The following is a 19,034-nucleotide window of genomic DNA, read 5'->3' as shown; positions in this document are numbered from 1 at the left end:
AAATTATTCGCTGTATTATTCCTTTTGCCTCAAAGGTGGTACATGTGCATATGTCTGTTCTGATTCTCCCTGTCAGATTTGGAATCTCTCTCTTTAATCTTCTCTGGTTTAAAATCTCTCTACTCATTGTGTCAAATTCCTCTGTTGTCTCTACCATTTCTCCAACTCCACTAATCACTTGGAGCTCTTTGACTTCCTCTCTTTGCAACTTGACTTTCTCCAGTCAACTTTCCTAACAGTGAGGTAATTTTCCTTGGTGATTTTAATGTCCACAACTCCAACTGGCTTCCATTTTCTAGTCACACCGACCCAGCAGGTCGAGATGCTGAGGCTTTTGCAATTACTAATGACCTTGCACAGATTGTTCATTTACCTACAAGAATACCGGACATTCCTAATCATACAGCCAATATGCTTGATCTTTATCTCACAAACAACCCTACTAAGTACACGGTCGAAGTGAAGCTCCTTTAAGCACTTCAGATCACAACTTGGTGATTGTCTCTTCTCCAATGAACCTTTATCTCATGGCTATTCCGAACCTCCTGTTGTTTGGCATTACAAGAATGCAAAATGGGATGACCTGCGAGACTTCTTTTCTTCTTTTCCTTGGTCGGATTACTGTTTAAAAATTTCTGATGTCAACGTTTGCTCAGATCATGTCAGTGAAATTATTCTAGCAGGAATGGAATCCTTTATCCCACACTCCACTTTAAAATCTCGTCCTTCATCTAAACTTTGGTTTTCCAATAAATGTGCTAAGGCTGTTCAAGAGAAGAATGTTGCATATCGTAATTGGCTTGTTTCTAATTCTTCGGTGTCATTTTCTGCCTACACCAATGCTCGCAACAATTGTAAAGCAGTATTAATCAGTCCAAACTAGAGTTTGAACAGGCTAAGAGTAGAAACTTGCTTCTTGCCCTAATGGTAGCCGAGCATTCTGGTCTCTTGCCAAAGCTATTGGCCGCAACTTTTGCCATCTATGCTCCCACCTCTGTCAAAACCAGACGGTTCTGTTGTCACTTCAGCCAAAGGTAAAGCTGACCTGCTAGCATCCCATTTTTCTTCCAGCTCATGTATTAATGATCTTGGCAAAACACCTACCACCATTCCCAACGCGCTCCATTCAATGCCTCCTGTCGTCTTCCGTCAAAAGGATATCAGAAGGATTTTGATGAATCTTGATGCTAAGAAAGCTCCAGGTCCTGATGGTATTTCTCCACTTGTTCTCAAAACCTGTGCTCCTGAACTTACTCCTGTTCTTTGCCGCCTTTTCTGACTTTCTTATTCCAAAGGTGTTTTTCTTTCTGCTTGGAAATTTGCTCATATCCAGCCAGTTCCTAAAAAGGGTGACAAATCCCTCCATCCAATTACTCTACTCTTTCTAAAATAATGGAGAAATCATTTAACCGGCAACTCTTAAACTACCTAGAAACCTACAGTCTGACAATGATCGCCAGTATGGACTCCGTCAGTGTCGATCCACTGGTGATATTCTGACTTATGTTACCCATTTATGGACTAATTCAATGAAAGGTTCGGTGAAACTCAAGTAATTACACTTGACATCTCAAAGGCTTTTGATTTGTTTGGCATAAAGGTCTTCTAAACAAGCTTCGATCTTATGGTTTGCCAACTGTTTTTTGTAATTGCTTATCCAGTTTGCTCTCTGTTCTCTCTCACTGAAAGTAATGGTAGATGGCTCACTGTCTTATAACTTCTCCACTAATGCCGGTGTCCCCCAAGGTTCAGTTCTTTCCCGCACTCTTTTCCTCTTGTATATTAATGACCTTCTTCCATTGACTGGAAATCCTATCCATAGTTTTGCAGATGATAGCACATTGCATTCCACTTTCAATTTGAGAAACCTTGTTCTGCTCAATCAGCTTCAACTTCTCGAAAATCTGCTACCAATTCCTTAAATGCCGATCATCAGGTAATCCTCCAGTGGGGCAAAGACAATTTAGTTGATTTCAACCCTTCTAAAACTTAGTCTTGTCTTATATCTCACAAAAAGGATTCTTCTGCTCCTATGCTTATCTTTAGTGACACTCCGATTAGGCAAAATGATATATCTCTTTTGGGGATTACCCTGACTTCTAATCTCTCTTGGGACAAGCATATTACAAATATTGCTAACTCTGCATCTAAAAAACTTGGTTTTCTCTTTCGCTCTCGGCGTTACTTTTCTTCCAAACAGCTGCTCACTCTGTATAAATCGCAAATCCGCCCTTCCATGGAATATTGTTCCCACATCTGAGGTAGTGCCCCCAAAACCTCTCTCAGGCTTCTTGATTCCATTCAGAAGAGGACAGTTAGGTTAATTAATCTCTAAGAGTCTCTCCACTCGCTTCTCATAGACGTACTGTTTCTGCTGCATGCCTCTTCTACAGATACTTCCATGGGCACTGTTCTTCTGAATAGCTTCTATAATTCCCGCTCTCTTTAAAAACAGTCCGATCACGTGCTGCCACCAGCCAACATCCATTTACTGTCCAACTTCAAACCCACAGAACCAACTTTTCATATTTCAACTTCTCATTTATTCATTCAACTGCCCTTTTCTGGAACAACCTTCCTTCATACGCATTTCCTGAAAATTAAAATCTACAGAAGTTCAAGTCCAATGTCACCAAATATCTTCTTTCATCTTCTCAACTTCCAACGCACACACGGTACTAAGTACTATAGGTTCTAATACCTCTCCAGTTTGGGGTTCACAACAAGGGATGGAAGTCTGTTCCACCAACCAACTACCTGCTGGCCCAAGGTAAATATCCACACATCTATCCTACATCTCTCTTTCATCATTTAAATTTATGCCCTCTCAGGTGATTATTCTGAGCAAAAGGAAGAATCCCATCAGCATTGAGCATGCTCAAACCATTCAAAGCTTTAAACACATCTATCAGATCACCTCGCAGGTGCTTAGTCTCCAGACACTATAATTTGCAAACCTTAAGCCTTTCTTCATAAGATCAACTTTGTTCCATTCACTATCTTGTTGCCCTTCTCTGTACTCGTTCAGCAGCTCTACATCCTTCTTAAAATGAGGGCTCCAGACCATTGCCTTATACAAGGGGAATAATCACCTCCTTATTCCAGCTAGAAAAATTCCTGTATATCCTTGACAAGACACCATGAGCTACTCTTACAGCCGATCTGCACTGCTCAGAAAACTTCATATCTGTCTGCACAATTACCCCTAGGTCCTTTTCATTCTCTATCACTGTCGTACCACACAGTTGATACGTTGCTCTGGGGTTACTGTTCCCCCATATGTAGTACTTGACATTTGTCAATGTTAAACTTCATTTGCCACCTCTCAGCCCATCTGCTCAACCTTTCCAGATCCCGTTGCAGCAGCATACTGTCAGTAGTGTCCTTAACAACCCTGCCAACCTTTGTATCGTCTGGAAACTTGAACATGAAGCTTGATGTTCCATCATCAATATCATTTATAAATAAAGAAAACAACATGGACCCAATACTGAACCCTGAGGGACTCCACTAATAACATTAGTCCTCGATGAGCTGTATCCATTGATTACCACTCTCTGTCTTCTCCTAATCAACCATCCCTTTATCCATAGCAGCAATTTGCCTCCAATGCCACACTGCTCCAATTTGTGCAGCAGTCTTCCATGTGCAAAAGTATCAAAAGCCTTTCTAAGATCCAAATATATATCAAAGTTATTCCCTGCATCCAGTTCTTTTGTCACTGCATCATAGTATCCAATCAAATTTGTCACGCAAGATCCAAATATGAACTTTGATATTTATATCTATCATAGGTTTCTTTCCCTTAGCAAAACCATGCTGTGTCTGAGCTATAACTAAAGTCTTGTCTTGATGATCCTGTAGTGCTTCTTTAACCAGTGCCTCCATTACTTTTCCTGGAACAGAAGTTAAATGTACAGGTCTATAATTACTTGTGTGAACCTTTGATCCTCATTTGTGAATTTGGGTCATATTTGCACATCTCCAGTCTATGGGTGCCTGCCCTGAGTCCAAAGAAGCTTTCATAATTATGGCTAAGGGTTTACTTACTTCCTTTGCTGCCTCCTTTAATATAACTGTATAGATCCCATCCACCCCGGGTGCCTTTTTTATGTTTATCTTCAACAATTTCTCCTCCACTTTCCTCTGTTATTACAAAATCATCTAGCTCACTGCCAGAGTTTACTCACCTCTGGCATTCCCCTTCCTGAATAACTCATGTGTGAATGTAGATGCAAAATACTCATTTAGTTTGTTAGCCACCTGAGCAGGACCATCAACAGTTGAACCATCAATATACAGTGGACCGATCTGATTCATCCCTTTCCTTCTAGAATTTACATAGGTAAAGAACTCTTTTCTCTTTTTCTTTGCATACTTGGTCATCTATTTCTCATAATCTGCCTTTGCCTGCCTAATTTCCTTTGTGACTTGGTTACAGACCAGCTTATATCTATCATAGGCTTCTGTGTCACGTGTTAATTTGTATGTATCCCATGCATTTTTCTTCTCTGCCATATGTCACATTAGTTCATCTGACATCCACTTAGGCCTAAACCTTGAACTATATTTCTTAGTTGGTATGTAAAGCCTAGTAGCTTCCAAGATCTTTGAATGCTTCCCATTTTGAATTTGCTGTTGGTAACATCATCAGATGGTCCCACTGTATAGAATTTAAATACTCTCTCAGACCATCGTAGTTGCCTTTATGAAAGCAAAAACCCTTCCCTTTACCCCTGATGGTAGTTACCTCTTTGAGTAAATCCCACTTCAGCACACTGTGATCACTGCCACCTAGTGGTTTCTTTATCTGCAGATTCTTAATGCATGAAGAATCACTACTGATAATCAGATCGAGTATTACTCCCTCTAGTTGCCTCCCAAACATGCTGAGGTAGAAAACAATCATCCAATAAATCCAAAAAGCCTTGCAGTGTGTGAGTGACCAATCCACAAAATCCAGTTAATATCTGGGAAATTAAATCCCCCATTATAAGACTCTCTGATTTACTGGCCCACTCTATTTCCCTGTACAGTTTCTTATTATACTCATCAGAGTCATTAGGCCTATAGCACACTCCTACTCTCAACTTTGATCTGCCAATGCTTATGTCACACCAAACTGACTCGACACTGCACTGTCCAGTGATGTCGACTGGCTTCACTTCCTTGGATTTTATGTGTTTCTTAACTAATAGCATAACCCCTCCTCCCTTCCTATCTTGTCTATCCTTTCTGTAGACATTGTACTCCCCAAATTCCAGTTCTGCATTACTTATATCTGTGTGACACCACGTCTCTGATATCCCAACAATATCTGCCTTTGATGTTTTGAGCAATACCTCAAATTCATCAAATGTATTTACCAAACTCCTAGCATTGGTGTACACGCAAGTATACATGCACCTGTTCCTATACTTAGCTACCCTAACACAACACATGTGTTTACTTGTACTGCAATGACTCCCAGCAGTCTCTGAAATACCCTGCATCTTGTTTTCCAGGCTGCTGCTCATTCCAATAGAAGCAGTGCAAGAATCACTTTCACCTCTGCCAGTGGCTACTGTTCATTTATTAGTCCTTGTATTCCTCCAAGTTAGCAGTTTTCCAACCCACCTAACAATACCTCAATAGCATTAGCAAATATTCTTGCACCGTTTATATTTAAGTGTATCCCATCTCTGTAGAAACAGTCTCTCCTGTTAACAAGTACAAACCTACAAACCAGGCTGAAAAAAATTCTATCCCTGGAGCCTTGCGCAATCTTTCCAGGGCCGAATTGCTTGACAAGGCTCTCATCATATACTCCCTCGTATCATGTCTGGGCAGAATTGCAGACAATTTCAAATTCAACCCTAATTCACGGCTTTTTTTCAACAGTGACCTGTACTTGTTAAGTAATTCCGCCAGTCTCCTACTCTTAATATTATTAGTGCCAATGTGTACAACAATAACACCTTTTGTGCCCTTAAAAGATGATATCCGCTCTACAATGTCATCAACCTTTGCCCCTGGCAGACATACCCTGATCCTGTTTCACCTATCCTTTTTACATACCATGTTCCCCGTTTCCCTGACAATAGAGCCACCAACAACTACTAGTTCCTGTGGGATGTAGATTTTTCTAGATGTTTCCTAGCATTGAGCATTCTTTCTAGAACCTTGCACAAGTAGCTGGTTAGAGCTGCAGGAAGATAATTGGTAGGTATTTCTGGATCTTTTCCTGGTTTAGGAAAGTCGTCACAATTTAGGAAAATTGTGATGATGACTTATTGTGAAAATTAATTGTGATGATTTGTTCAAAATTTAGGAAAGGCAAGTACAATTATCTTATGCCAATTGTCTGGAAATTGCTCAATATAAATTCTATTGTAGAGACAGAGCAGATAATCAATGGATTCTGAAGAAAGATGTTTAATCATCTCAGAAGGAAGACTTATATTATCAGGATTCATAGATTTTTTTAGTGATTCAGTGTCCAGGCTCGTGACCCACAATGGAGCCAAAAGGGATGCCCAATACCCACCAAGCAATAAATGCAATCAAGAATGGAATGCCAAGACTCTCCAGGCACCATACCCACGCCTCTGCCAGCCTGAATTCTGTATCTTAGAACATGAGGACAGTGGCATAGCATCAACATGGGTGATACTTGCACACAAACTCACCAGCCAACTAGTCACCTTGTTGAAGTAGGGGTCAAATTGGTGTGCTGAAGCTAGGCCCCTCAACCACCAGGATTCACCCCCTTCCACGGGTCACAGCACATGGAAAATTACACTGTGCTACCAAAAAAGTTTAAATTTTCTTTTGTTTTTGTTAAAGAAGGTTATGTGTGCTGCTGAGTTTATTTGAAAATTTCTGTTTTAGAAGTGAGCAGAAGAATGAAAAAAAATGATAAAAATACATATTTATATAATATTAGTTTAATTATCACAAGCAACATATATAATGCTGTAAACAATGTTCATTGATGAAGTGTTCAGTACAGTAGTTCCAGTGGAAAGCCTCACTTAAAAAAAAAAAAAAAATCGAAAAAAGAGCACAGTACGTACAAACATCAAAATGATGGTGTTGTTTTTTTTTAAAATATTTTTAAGGCCTAATTCAGCACACGGAACTTGCGAGCCATGCTGAGATGTGGAAAGCTGGACAGAGTTAAAAGAGAAATGTACAGGAATGGTATTGATGTGCTTGGAGTGGTGGTAGAGACATTAGCATTGGTAGAGGCATATGATGCAAGAAAGCAAGCTTATATAGCATCAGTCAAGAAAAAAAAAAAAAAAAAAAAAAGACTACTCATTTCATGCCAAAAGTTTGTCTACTTCTGCCTTGAATTTATTTAAGCTGTCAACTTCCACATCGACAGATGGAAGCTCGTTCCAGCAATCAACCACCGACTGGCTAAAGGCAAATTTCTGCACATCTACAACTGCCTTTCCTCAATTTGAATTTATGTCCCCCTCAGGTGCAAAAAACAAGAGGAAGAATTACATCAGCATTGAGCTTTCTCAAACTATTCAAGGCTTTATAAATCTCAACCAGATCACCTCACAGGTGCCCAGTCTCCAGACACTGCAATTTGCAGAACTTAAACCTTTCTTGGTAAGAGAAACCCTCTATTCTGCTCACCAATCTCATTGCCCTCCACTTTACTCGTTCCAGCAGCTCTACATCCTTTGTAAAATGAGGCCTCTAGACCTGTATCCAGTACTCAAGCTGTGGCCTGACCATTGCCTTATACAAGGGGATAATCACCTCCTTATCCCTGCTATCAAAATTCCTGTATATCATTGACAAGACACCATGAGCTACTCTTGCAGCCTGTCTGCACTGCTCAGAAAACTTCATATCTGACCACACAATTACCAACACATCTTTTTCATTCTCCACTTCCGAGTGTAGTACCGCACAGTTGGTATGTTACTCTGGGGTTACTGCTACCCATATGCAGTACTTTGCATTAGTCAATGTTAAACTTCAGATGCCACCTCTCAACCCATCTGCCCAATTTTTCTAGTTCCAACTTTTCTGTTATAGATTATTACTAAATGATTAATCAATATATAACAGTAATAGTTTCACTTCGCTGCACATATCGTCCAACATAATATCCAATCCACATTTTGTAATACTGCATAATCAACAGAGCGTGAAATACAACATGTTTTCAGGTTCTGTAATTTAATAAATTAAACAATCGTTGTATGCTGTCAATGCTTTTGTAATGCATTTATTATTTATTTCTTCCTGGAATTTAATAACAATTGAAATGTAACGCATATTTAATGTTTCTGCTGTGATTAATATAATAAGAAAATAATTACCAGTAATAACTCATGATTTAGTATTAGTTGGTTGGTTTAGTATTAGTATTCATAGTGGCAAATGATGCAAGAAAGCAATCTTATATAGCCTCAGCCAAGAAAAAAAAAAAAAACTTCCCATTTCACTAAAGATCCTCTCATAATTATGACTAAAATTTCATAGATAGAAAGTTTTTAAAGAGATATATATATAGGAATGAACAGAATCAAATGCATGAAATATGTTGAGGAACAATGGAAATGTTTACTTTTATAAAGAGCGGTTATTTATAAAGTGAATAAATACAGTAAGACAGAGTCCAATTTTTGGCAATACTGAATTTTATTTTTTCATAAAAGTATCTACGCAGATTTAACATTCGTTTTTAAAGTGACTGATGGCAATGGACCAGCAACTTGACGTTCTGGATAAAGAGAAGCATGAAGAAATTAGTTCTGATGGACTCAGAAATTTCGTGAAAGAACATCTGATTTTCTTCGCTTCCTTGTTTTTTTTTTCACTAAGCTTTTATATTATCAGGAAGTAACAGTTGGTTGATTCTTTTCCACACGACGGAATCACATGGCTCAATCTACAGTTATTGTCCTCAGATTTAGGATAAAAGAAAGAGACACAACAGATATGTGCATCTACAATGGCTGATGTCAAACAGCAATTAAAAGCAGTCAAATAAGAGTAATAGTGGAAAATACATTGATTTTACATACCTTTTTATGATAGGTTAATGATGATTTCTTACTGAATCATCTTTAAACATGAACCTACCAGGCCCATGCCTGGGTCTCTCTATTGGCAGGAGTTGATAGTCAAGCTTTTTTGTTTTTTTGTTTTGTTTTGGTTTTATTGGAGCATTAGCTACTAAGGCTATAATGCGCCAAGACCATGTCATTTATAAAAAAATTTTAACTTTCAGTGACCTAATTAGTTAGGTCACTATGTCAAGAAGTATAAGAAAAATGTAAATTTTATAAACGAGTAAAAATATTTATTGATTTTAAAAATCTAAAAATAGCAGACACATTGTCATTGTCGGATAAAATCTGACTGAGTGTATACAGCTCATTCAGATGATTAAAAGCAGTAAAACGGATATTACTAAAATCTGGACAATCAATTAAAATGTGTCTCATAGTTAAAATTGTGCCACAGGACACACACATAGGAGGGTCATCAGCCCTCAGCAAAAACGAATGAGTTAAATGACTGTGTCCTATGCGGGTCTGGGCAAGAACAACTTCCTCCTTACGATTCCTGCGCAGACTAGACTGCCACAGTTCAATTACAGGCTTTATACAATATAGTTTATTTCCAGTCTGTCTATTCCACGAGTCCTGCCATTGGGAGTGTATGTTTTGGTGTATTATTTGTCTATAGTCTGTATAGGGGACTGACAGGCAGCGATTATTACTAGGAATTGCTGATTTGGCTGCGGCGTCAGCCAAATCATTTCCCATAATCCCAATGTGGCTGGGAATCCAGCAGAAGCGGATATCATATTCACGTCCAAGGAGGAAGTGAATCTTCAGCTGAATACTAGACAGAACTGGATGAGGATTATATCTCACAGATATTAAAGCCTGTAACACACTGAGAGAATCGGAATATAAAATGAACCGTTGGTATTGGCATTCACTAATGTGATCCAAGGCTAACTCTATAGCATGCAGCTCTGCAGTAAATATACTGCATTCAGAGGGAATCTGCTCCGATGTAGTGGTGTCTGTAAAGACAGCAGCAGATCCCACATATGATTCCGACTTCGAACCGTCTGTGTAGACTGGCGCGAAGTCGGAATGTTCAGCTCGGTGTGCTGAATAAAGCTGCAGGTAGACCGATGATGGAGTGTCTGACTTTCCCCAATTTCTAAGGGACAAGTCACATGCCGGGACATGAGCATGCCAGGGTGGAAAGGGTTGCTTTGGTGTTTGGGCAACCTTGTCTACCTTGATATTAAGTTCTTTGAGTAGTTCTTGGAGACGAATACCAAAAGGACGATTGGCAGTCTTACCGGTGTTGTACAAATTTTCCCATCGTGGCTCAAAAACAAATGGCCACGTAGGATGGTCTGGCAGGGATTTCAGTTTTAAGGCGTACTTTAGAGACAACTGCTTACGACGAAGCGATAACGGTGGTTCGTTTGCTTCGACGTATAAGCTCTGGACAGGAGATGTTCGAAATGCTCCAGTAGCGATACGTAGAGCCTGATGATGGACAGGGTCCAACCATCGAAGGGTACTGTCTCTGGCTGAAGAATATACTTGGGACCCATAATCTAATTTGGATCGCACAAGTGCACGGTAAAGTTGTAGAAGGGTGCATCGGTCTGCACCCCAAGATAAAGAGGAGAGCGAGCGGAGCATATTAAGGCCTCTTGTGCACTTTGTGCGGAGTTGACGAATATGATCCAGAAAAGTCAGTTTTTTATTGAATATGAGTCCCAAGAATTTTGTGTTCGCTGCTACTCAAATAGCATTTTGTCCGAGCCTTAATTCAGGTTCAGGATGAAGATTACGCTTGCGACAAAAGTGTACGCAAACGGTCTTCTCCGGCGAGAACCTGAAGCCATTAGCAAGTGCCCAGGAATTCAGACTATCAATGGCTTTCTGCAGTTGTCTTTCAATAACCCTCATGTTGCACGACTGACAAAAAATGCTAAAGTCATCAACATAGAGGGCACTGTTTACAGTTGGAGGAAGTTGTTCTGTGATGGAATTTATTTTGATGGCAAAAAGCGTGACACTTAATACTGATCCTTGTGGTACTCCCTCCTCTTGGCTAAAGGAGCGAGAGAGTGAGGATCCCACACGAACTTGGAACGATCGTTTGGCTAAAAAGTTTTGAATAAAAAAGGGGGGATGCCCTCTAAGGCCTAGGCTATGTAAATCTTTTAAAATGCCAAATCTCCAAATTGTGTCATAAGCTTTTTCCATGTCAAAGAACACCGACACCAAGTGTTCGCGTTTTAGGAAAGCATCCCGGATGGATGCTTCCAATCTAATAAGATAGTCCAAAGTGGACCGGTTCCTTCGGAAGCCGCACTGGATGTTGGAGAGAAGGTCATTTGTTTCTAGATACCATATTAAACGAGAATTAACCATTCTCTCCAGGATTTTGCACAGACAGCTAGTCAGAGCAATAGGACGATAATTGGTGGTAACTTTTGGATCCTTTCCTGGCTTAGGAAAGGCAAGAACGATTGCCTTTCTCCAGGAGTCCGGAAACTGCCCTTCAGTAAAGATTCTGTTATACAGAAGGAGCAGACAATCCATAGATTTTGGTGAAAGATGTTTAATCATTTCATAATGGATGCCATCTGGTCCAACGGCACTTGCTTTGGAAAGAGCGAGGGCTCTTTCCAGTTCCTGAATAGTAAAATCCCCGTTGTAGGGATAAATGCTCTTAAATTTAAAGTTCAGTGCCTGTTTTTCGATTTTATATTTCAGGACCAGGAACTCTGGGGAATACGAAGATGTTGCAGAGATTAGCATTAGCATTAGTAGAGGCATTTGATGCAAGAAAGCAAGCTTATGCAGCATCAGCCAAAAAAAAAAAAACCCACTTCCACTTCACCCCTCTGTTCGTTCAAAATACCTGTCCAGCTGAGCCTTAAACTTATTTAGGCTATCAACCTCCATCACAAGGGATAGAAGTCTGTTCCACCAACCAACCACCCGCTGGCTAAAGGCAAATTTCCGCACGTCTATCCTACATCTGTCTTTCCTCAATTTGAATTTATGCCATCTCAGGTGATTTTTCTGAGCTAGAGGAAGAATCCCATCAGCATTGAGCATGCTTAAACCATTCAAGGCTTTATAAACCTCTATCAGATCACCTCGCCAGTGCCTAGTCTCCAGACACTGTAATTTGCAAAACTTAAGCCTTTCTTCGTAAGAGCACCCCTTTGTTCCATTCACTAATCTTGTTGCCCTTCTCTGTACTCGTTCCAGCAGCTCTACATCCTTCTTGAAATGAGGCCTCCAGACCTGTATACAGTACTCTAGGTGTGGCCTGACCATTGCCTTATACAATGGAATAATCACCTCCTTATCCCTGCTGGAAAAATTCCTGTATATTATTGACAATACTCCATGAGCTACTCTTGCAGCCCGTCTGCACTGCTCAGAGAACTTCATATCTGTCTGCACAACCACCCCCAAGTCCCTTTCATTCTCTACCACTGTCAGTGTAGTACCACAGAGTTGATACGTTGCTCTGGGGTTGCTGTTTCCCATGTGTAGTACTTTACATTTGTCAATGTTAAACTTCATTTGCCACCTCTCAGCCCATCTGCTCAACCTTTCCAGATCCTGTTGCAGCAGCATAGTGTCAGTAGTGTCCTTGACAACCCTGCCAACCTTTGTATCGTCTGCAAACTTGGACATTAAGCTTGATATACCATCATCAATATCATTTATAAATACAGAAAACAATAATGGACCCAACACTGAGCCCTGAGGGACTCCACTAATAACATTAGTCCACGATGAGCAGTGTCCAATGATTACCACTCTGTCTTCTCCCCCTCAACCACCCCTTTATCCATAGCAGCAATTTGCCTCCAATGTCACACTGCTCCAATTTGTGTAGCAGTCTTCCATGTGCAACAGTATCAAAAGCCTTTCTAAGATCCAAGTATATAATATCAAAGTTATTCCCTGCATCCAGTTCTTTTGTGACTGCATCATAGTATCCAATCAAGTTGGTCAGGCAAGACTTCCCCTTAACAAAACCATGCTGTGTCTGAGCTATAACTGAAGTCTTGTCTAAATGATCCTGCAGTGCTTCTTTAACCAGTGCCTCCATTAATTTTCCTGGAACAGAAGTTAAGCTCACAGGTCTATAATTACTTGTGTCAGCCTTTGATCCTCCTTTGTGAATTGGGGTCACATTTGCACATTTCCAGTCTATGGGTACCTCCCCTGAGTCGAAGGAAGCTCTCATAATTATGGCTAAGGGTTTGCTTACTTCCTTTGCTGCCTCCTTTAATATAACTGGATAGATCCCATCCACCCCGGGTGCCTTTCTTGTGTTTATCTTCAACAGTTTCTCCTCCACTTTACTCCCAGTTATTTCAAGATTCTGTAGCTTACTGCTAGAGTTGAATACACCTCTGGCATTCCCCTTGCTGAATAACTCCTCATGTGTGAATGTCGATGCAAAATATTCATTTAGTTTGTTAGCTACCTGAGCAGGATCATCAACAGTTGACCCATCAATATCAAGTGGACCAATCTGATTCATCCCCTTCCTTCTAGAGTTCACATAAGTAAAGAACTCTTTGCTGTTTTTCTTTGCATCCCTTGCCAAGGATTTCTCGTAATCTGCCTTCGCCTGCCTAACCTCCTTTGTAACTTGGTTGCATATCAACTTGTATCTATCATAGGCTTCTGTGTCATGTGTTAATTTGTAAGTATCCCATGCATTTTTCTTCTCTGCCATATGCCTCATTAGTTCATCTGACATCCATTTAGGCCTAAACCTTGAACAATATTTCTTAGTTGGTATGTAAAGCCTAGTAGCTTCCAAGATAAGTTCTTTGAATGCTTCCCATTTTGAATTAGCTGTTGGTAACATCATCAGTTGGTCCCACTGTATAGAATTTAAATACTGTCTCAGTCCATCGTAGTTGCCTTTACGGAAGCAATAACCCTTCCCTTTACCCCTAATGGTAGTTACCTCTTTGAGTAAATCCCACTTCAGCACACTGTGATCACTGCCACGTAGTGGTTCATTTATCTGCAGATTCTTAATGCATGAAGAATCACTGCTGATAATCAAATCAAGAGTATTACTCCCTCTAGTTGCCTTCCGAACATGCTGATGTAGAAAACAATCATCCAACAGAGATGTTAGAAAAAAACATTTCTGTGAAAAAAACAAACAAACAGAGATGTTAGAGAATGTTTCCCCGAGAGCATTGGCTATTGCAGATGGATCTGCAATAGCGCATCCATTATAATCTAGGATTGAAGAAGGGTGGGATGTATATTTTCCCTTCATTTTCCGGATTTTATCCCAGACTACCTTAGAGTTGGTAGACTGGTTAATAGATGATGTAAAACGGATCCACGATTCCTTTTGACTCTGACGGCGGATATATCGTCCTTTGGCTCGTGCACGTTTAAAGGCTATAAGGTTGGTCGTGGTAGGATATCGGCGGAATATCCCCCACGCTTTGTTTTGAGCCTTTTTTGCTGCTGTGCATTGTGAATTCCACCAAGGTTTAGGAAATGGTGGAAACCGGGCAGATGTTTTTGGAACAGCATTCGCAGCTGCTTGGACAGTATTTTCTGTGATGTACTTAACTGCATCATTGATAGGCTCTTGACTGACTGTGCTAAGATCAAAATTTTCCTGATGTTGGAAGGCAGTCCAGTCAGCCTGATCAATCTTCCACCGTGGTAACCTGAAGGGAAGACATGGTCTCCCGCTGTGTAACGAGGTTATCACAGGGAAGTGATCGCTTCCATATGGATTCTCCTCCACTTCCCAAGTGAGTGAAGGGAGTAGAGAAGGGGAGCAGATAGAGAGATCAATGGCAGAAAAAGTACGGGTAGGCATGTGGAAGAAGGTGTTTGTTCCAGTATTTAGAAGGGAAAGGTCATTGTCATTTAGCATATGCTCTATGATTCGTCCCCTTCCGTTGATGTTAGCACTACCCCACAGGGTGTTATGTCCATTCATATCCCCGAGAAGTAAGAAAGGGGGAGGCAACTGCGTTAGAAGATCATCAAGGTCTTCCTGGGAGATGTCAGTCCCAGGTGGCAAATAGATAGAGCAGACGGTTAATAAAAATCCCACCGTATGCTTCTATGCTAGTTGTAATTAGCATGGGCTGCACTGGGGTCCGCTTACCCACAAGGATAGCCACTCCCCCATGTACAGCACCATCCGCAATTCTATCCTTACGAAAAATTTTGGTGTTATGCATCGTGGGATCGTCATTTGCCTTTAGATATGTCTCCTGCAAGCAAAAGCAAACTGGCTCGTGCTTTTGCAGGAGGGCCTTGATGTCATCAATATTTCGCCGGAATCCATGACAATTCCATTGTAGGAATTTAGCCATTATTTTGGCTTGGTGGGTCCATCAGGCGGCTTCCGAGGTGCTGAGGGCTTACTTTTATCAGTCTTGGTTCTATCTTTTTTAGGAAAGAATGGACACGCTCTTCCGTGTCCATTTCTTCCTCCGCAAAGAGTTCCAAGACTGAATCTTCGGGTACCTCCTTCTGCTCGACATCCATCTTTTCTTGGGTACTAGGGGGGACTTCCCCTTTTTTATTCTTTTCTTTCATAGTTACCTTTGTTACTTGTGGAGCGTTAGGAGGTACCGATATAGGAGTGGCAGCTGATCGGTCCTTCTGCGCAGGTTTTTGAGAACTTAAAAGATAACGCGCAATGGGAGTGAAAGACTCCTTTGGAGGAATGGTCATGTCCGTCTGAGTTCCGACGGAACATCTCCCTGCTACCTTCTGGGCGTAGGTAGGTTTGTTGATATTAAGGGGTTTGACCGATTTCCTTGCCTCCTGCTATGATATATTTAGCTCTGCCTTCAGCCGTTGAATTTCTTTTTCTTCTTTCCACCTCTGGCATGCTCGTGAATAGGCCGGGTGTTCGCCTTCACAGTTAATACAGGTGGGTTTTGCGGCTGAACATGCTGTTGTTTCGTGGTCCTTTGCACCGCATCGAGCGCATGCAAGGACTCCACGGCAGGCCATTTGAGAATGTCCATACTTCTGGCATTTAAAACACTGTAAAGGGTTCGGAACGTATGGACGCACTGAACAGTTGATGTATCCAGCTTTAATCTCGTCAGGAGGTTTAGGAGAGTTAAAAGTCAGGATAACGCTCCTGGTTTTAACAATTTTTCCATCCCTTCGCGCAGTGATTCTCTTGACAGCAATGACTCCCTGTGGTTTTAATTCGGAGCAGATTTCCTCCTCGGTTACGTCGAGAAGGTCCCACTCCGAAATGACACCTCTCGATGAATTGAGTGTTCTGTGTGGTGTCACTGTTATAGAGATTCCTCCGATTGATGCTGTTCGGAGTAGATGTTCTGATTGCCTGTCATTTTTAGTTTCAATTAAAATGTCTCCAGAACGAAGCCTTTTAACTGATTTGGGTGAACCTGCTAACCCATCTAATCCTTTTTGAATTAAAAAGGGCGACATTTTACCAATCGGTGTCTCATTAGTAGAATGCATGATTAAGAACCTTGGGACTGGCCCTGATGGTACTTCTGTTCGCTGCCTTTTTTTAGCAATAATGCTATCTGGATCGTTATCTATGTTTTCAGATAGGGACCGGGTTGGGGTCCCTGAAGAAGTAAGTTTATCAGGATTCATATAGTTTTTTAAATTGTTCAGTGCCCCGGCTCCCCACCCACCACGGAGCCCAAAGGGACGCCCACTACCCGGCATGCAATAAATGCGCTCGGGAGTGGGACACCAGGGCTATCCAGACACCATACCCGCACTGCCGCCAACCTGAATCCTGTCCCTCGGACCATGAGGGTAGGGGCGTGGCATTGACACGGCTGACCCTCGCAGGCGAGCCTACTAGCCGATTGATCCTAGCTGGGCCTTCCAGGACCACCCGTCTTGTCGAAGCAGGGGCCAAAGTGGTGTATTGAAGCTGGGCCCCTCAACCACCAGGATCCCCCTTTCCGAATTTCCACGGGTCGCAGCGCACGGCAAACACACCGGATTCCATTGATGTAAGCCTGAAACCTGGGCTGTGGGCGTTGGATCCCAGTGATGCTAGTCTGGAAGTCCAGCAGCGTCACTGGGAGGTCCCCTCACCACGTACAGGTGCCCACATTGAGGGGTGATAGTCAAGTTAGCTACTAGTCTAAGGATCATTTGAAGGGTAGGTATTTTGAGAGATCAACTTAGCAGGAAAATAATCATTTCATTATAATGATCTTAAATATCATAAGAAATTATATTTATAAAAAAAAGTAGTCCTATATCCTATCCCCCGATGCAGACCTATGGACACCCCATATATATATATATACACAAAAGGCCTAAAATAGCGGAGTGTCAATGCATGAGTGCATAAGCTCAAGTTTTTGAGCTGACTATTTTTTGAGCCCATGTGATCGCTAAATACAGTTAACAATTATTCTTGTTAAAATGGCTATTAGTAAAGTCTTCTAACCCATGTCATTGTGCAAAAGTATCCACAGAACTCAACAGTTTGTTTGTTTGTTATTTGGTTTTTAGGAGCATTAGCAACTAAGGCCCTATTGCTCCGGGGATATGCGGTCGTCATTCACTGACCTTTCCGCATCCTCTGTATTTGGTGGGCGTGGGCTCGAACCCCGGTCTAATCAAGAAGCGTGTGCTACGCACTGCTGCTCCTGCCCACCTGGCTATGGAGGCATCAACTCAACAGTAGTAATAAATCTTAATGTCCAATTATTATAATAAACATTAGAAATAATAATACGTTATTAGGAATTTAAAAACACACACATATTAACCCAACAGAGAGCTCTTCGTAAACGATTTTACAAATATTAATTACAAAAAAAAAGGGCACTCCCTCATTCGGATGTCTGGGAGCACCCGATAGAATTAACACAGCCCTGGTTTAATAAAGTGGTTTATCATGGGATCGGCTACTGATTTATGGATGACAAAATATTTTCAAGGAGACACAAAAAAATCTGCCGGCAGTTGTAATATTCAAATTTTTATTAGTTTTCTGTAGTAGCTTTAGTTGTTTAGCAATTTGACTTCATTATCTTTGAAAAATTACATAAACATTCAAGTATCTTCTCACCAAACACATGCAAATTTAATGACAGTAAACTCTAAATAAGGGGTGCGACAAATATGTCAGTTAATTTAGGGGTTGCATAAAATATGCCAGATAATTTTGGAGTAAGGGCACAAAAAAATTTGGCACACACCACTAATAATATTAGTGGTTAATATTAATAATAATTAATATTAACCAGCATAATTCGATATGTTTTTTTTATGAAAACCCCAAACACGAGACGTATTAGAACCTATAGTACTTAGTACTGTGCTTGGGTTGGAGGTTGAGAAGACGAAAGAAGATATTTGTTGACGTTAGACTTGAACTTCTGTAGACTGTAATTTTCAGAAAATACGTATGAAGGAAGGTTGTTCCAGAAAACAGCAGTTGAATGAATAAACGAGGAAGATGAAAAGTCGGTTCTGTGAGTTTGAAGATGGACAATAAATGGATGTTGGCTGGTGGCGACACGTGTTTGGACTGTTTTGAAAGAGAGAGTGGGAATTATAGAAGCCAATTCAGAAGAACAGTGCCCATGGAAATATCTGTAGAAAAGGCATGCAGCAGAAACAGTTTGTCTATGAGACAGCGAGTGGAGAGACTCTGTTAGAGAGGAATCATTAATTAACCTAACTGCCCCTTGTGAATGGAATCTAGAAGCTTGAGAGAGGTTTTGGGGGCACTGCCCCAGATGTGGGAACAATATTCCATGGTAGGGCGGATTTGCAATTTGTACAGAGTGAACAGCTCTTTGGAAGAAAAGTAACGCCGAGAGTGAAAAAGAAAACCAAGTTTTTTTATATGCAGAGGAAGCAATATTTGTAATGTGCTTGTGCCAAGAGAGATTAGAAGTCAGAGTAATCCCCAAAGATAAGCATAGGAGCAGAAGAATCCTTTTTGCGAGATATAAGACAAGACTGAGTTTAAGAAGGATTGAA

The sequence above is a fragment of the Mastigoproctus giganteus genome, chromosome 5 (genome assembly GCF_048544385.1).
Source record: "Mastigoproctus giganteus isolate SK-2022 chromosome 5, ASM4854438v1, whole genome shotgun sequence".
Classification (NCBI taxonomy): Eukaryota; Metazoa; Arthropoda; class Arachnida; order Uropygi; family Thelyphonidae; genus Mastigoproctus; species Mastigoproctus giganteus.
Note: the sequence above shows the minus strand (reverse complement) of the source record.